Here is an 8,998-nt window from a genome sequence, read left to right on the forward strand (position 1 = left end):
AGCTAAGAAGCTGTACGCAACTTACAGATGAACTCCAGAAGTTCCAAGTGTGCTTCATGTTTTATAAAATACTTTACTTAACAACGAAGATTCCTACATCCTCCTTTAGAGACCTGCCTGTGGTCAGACACTACATTGAGTAGCATGCTTGTCTGACAACTTAGCTACTAGAAAATGGGACTCTCATTTCTGTAGGGAAAAAATAATAATAATAGAAAGTAATTCCAACTAATTTATTGTATAATTTGATGAAAGCAATCTGATACATGCTACCTTGATACATTTTGTATTGTCTTTAGGGTAAAAGCAAATATTAAGCACAAACTTGCCACAATTCATAAGATACATGGTCAGGGAAAGGAGTATCTCCAAGCAGTTCTTTCCAAGAACTGATTTTCAGTATAAATACAGCAGTAGTTCACTGACCTTCTTGTGTGCCTGCCTGCCAGTGATTTACAGGGATAGGGGGGGACCTGTATATAAGGAGATCCCCCATACCACTGTTCGGTCATGAAGAAAGAATTTTCACAGTCTCTTCTCTTCCAGCCCTCCTTCATTTACACAGTGACACCTGTAGTGTGCTACTGACAGAACTGAAAAGCCAGAAGCAAGCAGAATTTGTCCAATTGCTTTCTAAAGAATGATTATATATAAAAAGCAGCCGACCATTTTCATTTTTAATGATGCCACTTAATTTTGTACAGATTCTTGGTGCTCATAAGATAGCAAGAGTGTACTCTACCAAAATTAGAAACTGAATAAACAAAAACTGAAGAATACACAAATTTTGTAGGATTATTACAATTGTATTGGAATTAGGTAATACTGTATTAAATTATTCGGGTAATTTCTATATAAACGGATATATCTCCATACACAGAAGAAACAGCCTTTTTAGCTAGTTCTGTTAGATATCACTGGAAGAGGCTACTGTCAGTGTCCTCAAAAACTGATCAGATCTATTTACAAAAGTAATAGAAAGGCAGAAGATCATCATTTAAAATGCTTTTTTATACCTTTACAGGAGCGATAAAAATACTTATGCATTCAAATTTGTGCTTTTACTGTATATACAGAGCTATTCAGCAATTCAATTTCATAACATTGTGTGAAAGATTAATAATGTGTATTAATCTTTGTAACACCATCTGTGTACTGCTGCCATGCAAAGTATGCTCATATGCAGTTACTAAGAGACAAAGCAGCAAAGAATGAATCAATCATACTTCATCCTGAGGTACATGGCAGCAAGCTTTCCTGGTTACATACAGGTATGACAAAGCCTTCTATATGTGGACATGAATTTGCAGAGATTTAGGAGACAAAACCCCTTGAGGTCTGTGGCCAGAAGAGACTTTTTCTGAAAATATTTGGACAGCAAGTTAAAATTAAACTGGAAAAGTACCTGTTTTAGAGTATGTATTCCATGTGTATTAAGCGTTACACAAGATTATTGTCTATCCATGGAAATAAACAATAAAAATAGATCCAAATTAATTTTTGTTTTCAGAACTATGGAAGTTCTGAAACAGCTAACAGAGTTAGTTAGCTCTCTGTTTTAGGAGATATCCATGTGGTAAAGTTGAATTCAGGTTTGTTTTATAATTAAGTTACATGCCCATTCAGTGCTGCAAAGCCTGCAATGCATTGGGTGCATAGACTGTAACTGGAAGCCATTGACATATGGGGTTGGACATATCCTTGTCAGTTTTGAGTTTAAGGAAGTGAGTCACAGAAAATGTACTGAAAATGATCCACTGTTTCAACACTTCATGACTGTTGTGTCACCACTCCATGTATGGTGTTGAAAAGACAAGTCCACCCAACACTGTTCTCCGTTTTATTGTTTCCTATTGCTGTATTGTGACTGTATTAGAAAGAATTGTAAACAGTAATATGGATCATCTGAATTCAAATCCTGCAGGCATGACCTACATTTATACATCACTCTTGGGTAAGGTGTGTAGTGGTTTTATTTCAAACCTTCTCTCTATCCCTTTCCCTATGAGTTGGTTTCCAGATGACATCACAGAGTATCAGCTGCATTTCTGTGCTGGCGCTTGCCCAGTATACATTTTCTGCCCTATCCTCTCTGGGGCTATGTTTATGAGGTATGAGACAAGTGCAAACTGACTTTTGTGCTGATCTCAGAGCTAAACTGTGCTATCAGTTGCATATCTTTGCAGGATTGCCACTGAATACAATTGTAAGGATAAACTGTTTTTCTATCCAGAAGTTCCCTCTACTGCTATAGTAAATCCTGATACAAATTGTAGCACTGGTTCAGTTCAGTGTCAGCTCAAGACAGTAAGATGAATCCAATGTTTGGTATTTTGCAATGTTTGGTATTTTGCACATTGGATGAATCCAATGTTTGGTATTATTCCCTTCTCCCAAATGATGGTGAACTAATAACTCATTTTAATTATTTATTCTCACAGCTCCCTTTTCATGTAGACTCTTTCTCAGATTCCTCTATGTAAGGAAAACTGAAAATCAGTGGCTTTGCAGCATGGAATAACAATGTCTGTGGTACCTTTCACAACAGATCCGACATCATCATGCAAAGTTTGCATGAAGTTGTGTCTCTGCAATGCAGTTGAAAAACAACATTTAGAAGGTTTCAGTTATATTTGGATCATCTTACTCTGCTTGTTGATTGGTGTTACCAGGGTGATCTTTTTGTAGGATGACAGCTGCACCCAGCTATCCACTGTAATCATGAATAAACCATTCCAGCACTCTTTACAGTCAATAATGAGCTGAAGGAAGTTTTACAAGGATGTTCCCAAAATATTTTACAGGAGATGGAGTTCTAAATGATATAAAAAGAATACTTGGATACTGGAAACCTAATATGCAACAAAAGCTCCACCATTCACAGTTGCATTCCATGAAGTCTGCTGAGCAGGACGTGTGTCTTAGAATGTGTAGAGCATACTTGGGACAACGTCACACAACCTATGAGCTGAGTACTGCAAGATACAGGGCACTCTTGCAGGATTGCACTTCAATCAGCTTTACTGTCAAGTGTTCCTGCCTCACTCGAAAAACACTGATTATGACAGCTGGCAACATCCTTTGTGGTTCAACTTAGTGCTAGGAAACAAAGCACTCTATTTAGTCCATTGTTTCACTAATCTTTTATACATAAATATTTTGACACCACAAATGTAGAACATTGGCAGATAGTACAGACAAAGAAGAAGTTTTTCTTCCACTAATGGAGGCATTAAACCTATATGTCCCCCTCTCTCCCTCAGTCTGCTGTCTGCACGTGCTCACCAGTTGAGGATAATTGCAGATAAAATATATCCACTTTTAATTTGATTAATACATTGGTAATCAATCCCTTTCTCAGAATCCAGCATATAGCACTTACAGAACTGTGCCTTTTCATTTATCAGTCTTCTGCTGGGATTCACAGTAGCTCCATTTAACTATTTTTCTTACAGAATTCTACTAGTTTTCTGCCAGTATAAAAGAAATAATGCACATAGCATCAATCTGGGCTTGTGTATTGTGCACAGAATTCTTAAATGACCTGCAAGAACACAATACTGCATCCCAGGCATGCACAAGGAATTGACCTGAGGGGACTGGCTGCCTAGCACGAAATCTTGCTCCCTTCTGAGAACAGGATAGTTATCTGACAAGGTGCTGTCCAGATCAGGAGTCCAGAGGAAGTTCCCAAAACTGACTGATGTTTGTATGGAGGATTTTAATCTGAACCTTTATCTACCAAGGCTAAAAAGAAAATTCAGGCTAGCATTGCAATCATTGTCAGCAACTCATCTTCGCTGCTTAGGACACTAAGAAGCAAAACTTCAATTGGTATTAATAGTGCCTTAAATGTACAAAGACATGCTGCCTTTATCATGGTTAACATTTAAAGTTTCACACATTTCTCTCCTTTATATCTTTGGGGTTTTTTTCTCTTTTAGACTGGAAATTTGGGAATATATTGACTTTTGAATAGTTACAGGTTCTCTTAGGAAAATACTGAGCTGTCCTGGTAAAACAATAAAGGAACATGCTTTGATAAAAAATATTCTATAATAATGTCCATATTGTTGCAATTTCTCATAAATATGCTTACTTCCTGTGGGGTGGCCATTATTGTAGGAACACATCTACTGAATGTACTGTACACTAAGAATGTGACTGAGTACTGAAGAAGGCAGATGCATTTGTCACTTCTTGATTTTCCCATTCTTTTTGCCCTTCCAATTCTTCTTGTCCTTTACTGGCACTCCTAAGCAGGTTTTGGGGACATATGAGGTTGCTGGTTAATGGAGGTTAATTGTGTTAGCTATACCAACTCTGCACCAAATTTAATGAGGCAAACATTCCTCTCCTGCATACTGGTGTGCTCCCCCTGAAACAGAAGGGATCCCTGACATTGCTGCCAGAGCCAACTGGCAGTCAGAGAAAGATGGTCCTGTGCTAGTGTGGGAGAAAAGCTGTGTTTAGTTCCAAGTTTTCATAGACATTGCATGTCTGAAACAAATCACTTAATTTCTGTGTATCTCAACCCCCCTAAGCAAGCAAGCAGCCAAGAAACTTGTATGAAACCTTTTTTCCTAATATTTATGTGTCCTATGTATTTGGAAGGTCTGTGAGGAAAGCATTTTTTCCCAAAATGCCTTTTCACACCACCTATAATGACTAAGAACACTGTCAACACATTCTTTCTCCTATAACTTCATCCCAAAACAAAGAAATGGCCAGTAGATTGTCAAGAGCCACTATGGGCACCATCACACATCTTTACTTCGCCTGCACCATCCCTTCAGTTTTCTCATCCTGGTAATAAAGAACTAGTGGTAGGGAGGGCATTAGCTAAGACAGCATTTGCAGAAAGCTAATATCATCTTTCTAGAAAGGTTCCAAGTGAGCACCCCAGGAGCCCAGCAGGCACATGTCACAAAAGGCACCTTCCTGCTTTTCCAGTCTTTGGAAAAAAAAAGTCTCTTGGCTGTGTGTCTGGAATAACAGAAAAATTGCAAGAATTAAGATGCCAGTGTTTTTATAACTTGTGATTGCTGCTAAGATATCACATCCACACATCCTTTATCACACACATGCCCAAGCAGATACTCAAGCTCTTGAAAGTAAAGTCACATCTAAATTGGTCAGGTCAGGCATGATTAGCTTACTTTAGGTTAGCAAAAGGAAGTATGACTTGGATTAGCAGTCATGACCATGAAGTCTTGATGTACAGAAACAACTGATTCTGACTTAAACCAAAAAGAACTTGCAGGGAGTCAGACTGCAGCTTTCACTTTTTGACTATGGACTGGAACAAGTGGTGAGTTGCTCTGATAGAGCTGTGAATCACTTTGGGCAGTCATTATCTGGTTCTCCAAAACTGGGAAAAATGTTCAGCACTGTCTTGTAAGGAGACTTTGTGAAACATAAAATTGCTATAACAGCTGAAAGAAGGAGAATGCTTCCATTGAGAGAAAACTAATGAACAAGTGTCAAAATAGACAGTTGGTGTCAATTCCAGAAGGATTTAAAATGTAGACATGAGCTTGAAGAAACCGTGTTAATGGAGCCAATATCTGTATGAAAAGAACCTTGTACTTAACAAAAACCATTGTGAACGTATCTGACACAGCGTGTATTAAAATACTTAGGAGAGAAGAATAGTATATTAATTATACAAAGAAATACTATATTCCACTCATATTCAGCATCATATGATGTGTTTTCCTTTCTCCTGAGAAAGAAATTCCAAACACAAGTCAGTATTTTGGTGAACTTTGGTTAGAAATTAATCTTTCCAAAGAAGCAAATCTGTAAGGAAGCCCTTATGGTTTATATCTAAGAGATTACAAATCAAATGAAACAAGATTTCCTACTGCTATTTTTAAATCATTCTTTATGCTCTATATAGGATATTTTCAATCACATTTAGGAGATCAACATAGTATATCCTGTAGAAGAATTTGTGTGTAGTTCTGCATAGAGAAGGACTGCACAAATAACTTTAGGCTGTATATTTCAGCAGAGGCTAGCCTTGTGTTACACACAGCTTACATACAATTCAAACACAGTTTCCATGCCAAAGAAATATCCCGTGACTGGCAGTGAGGGTCTGCTGGCATTGCTGGGTAATCCAAACCCCTGACTTCAGGAGGAAGTAAGCCAATAGAAGCTGTTGAGGACCAGCGTCACTAAAATAGCCCAGACACTCAGCCCTGTCCTGTTTCACAATGGAGCAGTGAGATCACAGGGCAGTCAATGCCATCCATCTCCTGCAGGCGAGCCTTCCAAACATGTGCCCTTCTTCTGCTTGTCTGTATAGCAGGCACACTTGTGGCTCTTGGGCACAGGAAGTTTTCAGTATACACACCAGAGAGATTACAATCCACTCCATATTCCATGGAGCTCTTTTGTGTGTGAAGTTCTCCTTTTTTTCTCACTCATTTATTTATTTTTTTATCTGAAGGTCAAAGAGAGAGGTATAGAAAAAGGAAAGGAGTAATGACATATAATAGGAGTTGGCTTGTGCTAGAGAATTTCAGGAACATGTAAATGTTACAGTGCTTAATTCTTGGACATCCTGCCAGTGAGCAGAATCCTCATCTGACAAGTAAGATGCCAAACTGAAAGCATGCAGAAAAACAGCCATTTAAGAAAGGCTCCCTCAAAAACTGTGACTGGAACTTAGGAGACAACAGGGACTGACAATGCAGATAAAAAGTGGCAAAGTACACGTACCCACACAGCTCTATGGTTGTTGCACCCTCTTGTTAGGGAACCTTCATCCAATTATGATTTAACTGTCTAATTTGATTGGAATTGCCAATTCTGATTTCTCCTTTTAAAAAGAACCTAGGAGAAAATCCCTTTTAAGCACTCAAATAATACATAGGAGACAGTGATTTACTTTCATCCTCTGCTTGATTCACAACAGGGATCTGTTTATTCTTGTTTGTCACATCTCAGGCAAATATGCTGATCCCCGGGCTAAGGCTGCCAGGGAATCACATGCGCACTCTCTGTCTTGCCCCAGTAGTGCCACTTCCAAGAATGTTCAGATACTCATTCAGAAAAGGCTGTAGCCTGAGGGGGGCAGGCTCTCACATGGAATCTGGAAAGCAACTGTTCAAACAGCCAGGTACAGCATTAAAAAAATTACAGGAGCCTGGCTGGATCTTCTCCCTCCCTGCAAGAGCTCTCATACCGAGACTGCCTTTCTTTTTCCACCCTTAATTCCCCTCAGTTATCCCAAACAAAGTAAAGTTCTTTTTAATAGGGAACAATGACAGCAGAGTTCATAGCAAAATCAGGCAAAAAAAGGAATCTTAGCAAGTCCCATAGTCTGTCATACTTTGCTAGAAGGTTACATGACTCCTGGGAGAGGTTTATATAGCTGCTGCTCTGCAGCTAAGCCAGACTAAATCCTTCCATCAGGAAACTTGCCTAACTGTGCCTTGTTATAACTAATTGCATATATTTGTTTCTATCCACATAATCGCCAGCAATGGTTTACTCTATTCCTCTCTGCAGCAATTGTTACTGTTTTCTTAATCACTGCCAGCACTTTCTCTTAACTTTCCTATTCTCTTTCACACCACACCCATTCAATGTTTACTCAATGTCTCTAAGACTCTCATCATTCTTGTTAGCACTCTATGCAGCAGAGGAAGTTACAGCTGCATCTGTTTTGAGATTCAGTGCCCGAAAACGCCCAGGATTACAGCTGAAGTCTTACCAGCCAGCTGAGAACAGGATGAAAGGGCTACCTCATGCACCTCCTTCCAGTTGTCAAGTCGTAGTGCCATGTGGGTGTTCTTTTCTAAGCATCACGGCATATGTTCATCTATGATTCACTGTAACCCATCAGTTTTCTTTTGTAGAATTGCCACCTACATAGTTACTCTGTCCATATTTCTGCAGTGATCTGGCTTACCTAAATGCCCATTTGTGTCTTTCTCCTCTTCAAACTGAAACTTATTAAAGACCAGAGTTCTGATTTGTAACAATCAGCTTGAAATCTAAGCATGCCTTCCAACAAGCTGGTAATTCATGTCATCTCTGTAATATCTGCACATTTGATGACCATATTCTCTATTCAATCATCCAAGTTATTAATTAAAATATCAGTTCCCAGAGCAGAACCCTGGGAAGTCCCTCATCTGAGAGTTCTCCTTTGATGAGTTTCCAAGGAGTTGAATACCCATAGGAGTTTCATTTTCCTATTCTTCATATAAGGATGTCATGTGAAACTATAAAAAACATTAAAATCAAGAAAGTGACTTCTGCTTATCCCACAGTCACAAGAATTATTCTGTTATGTCAGGACAATAAACAGATTTGGCACAGCACAGTCTTGAAGATAATTTAATGGGAATATGAGTATTCCATGTTGGTGTTAGTCATCCCTTTGTATCCTTACAGGTGCACACAAATAATGTGTCACTTTCCAGTATTTTCACAGAATCTTGGGTTGAACATTTCATCTCCAAGTCCCTCTTTCCTACTGTTTAAGAGTATGCCCATCTATACTCTTCTGCAATCTCACTCATAACCCACAAAGATATCAGGAAATGTCACTGATATCAGTTCAGCCGATTCTCTAAGTACACAGAGAGAATGTTTTACTTACATTTTAACACATAAGTTAATCTAATTGTTTTATCTGTTGGTTTTCCTGTCCTGACTCTTTCTCCTTTTGTTATTAGTGCTAATAATTTAGCTAACCAGCTAAAGGCACTTCATCCTTTAACCATAATTTGAATTGACAGAGGCATTAAGCACAGCATCATCTGTTAATAGCTTTCTGTTGAAGGTCCCTTAGATCTCTTACTATTGCAATACTTAATGAGAGGGTCTTCTTTCTTTTGTGTCTTTTGACAGTGATTTCTTGCTTTCTCCTTTGCCTTTCTGACTCTCTCCTAATGTATCTATGCTATCCTTCCTTTCCCAGTCTTAGTTCTGTCTTCTTTTTTTCTTTCCTATTTTGCTCTTGACTGCTCTCAGAATC

The sequence above is a fragment of the Pezoporus occidentalis genome, unplaced genomic scaffold, assembly GCF_034315485.1.
Source record: "Pezoporus occidentalis ecotype Australia unplaced genomic scaffold, CSIRO_AGI_Poc_V1 ctg17, whole genome shotgun sequence".
NCBI classification, from domain to species: domain Eukaryota; kingdom Metazoa; phylum Chordata; class Aves; order Psittaciformes; family Psittacidae; genus Pezoporus; species Pezoporus occidentalis.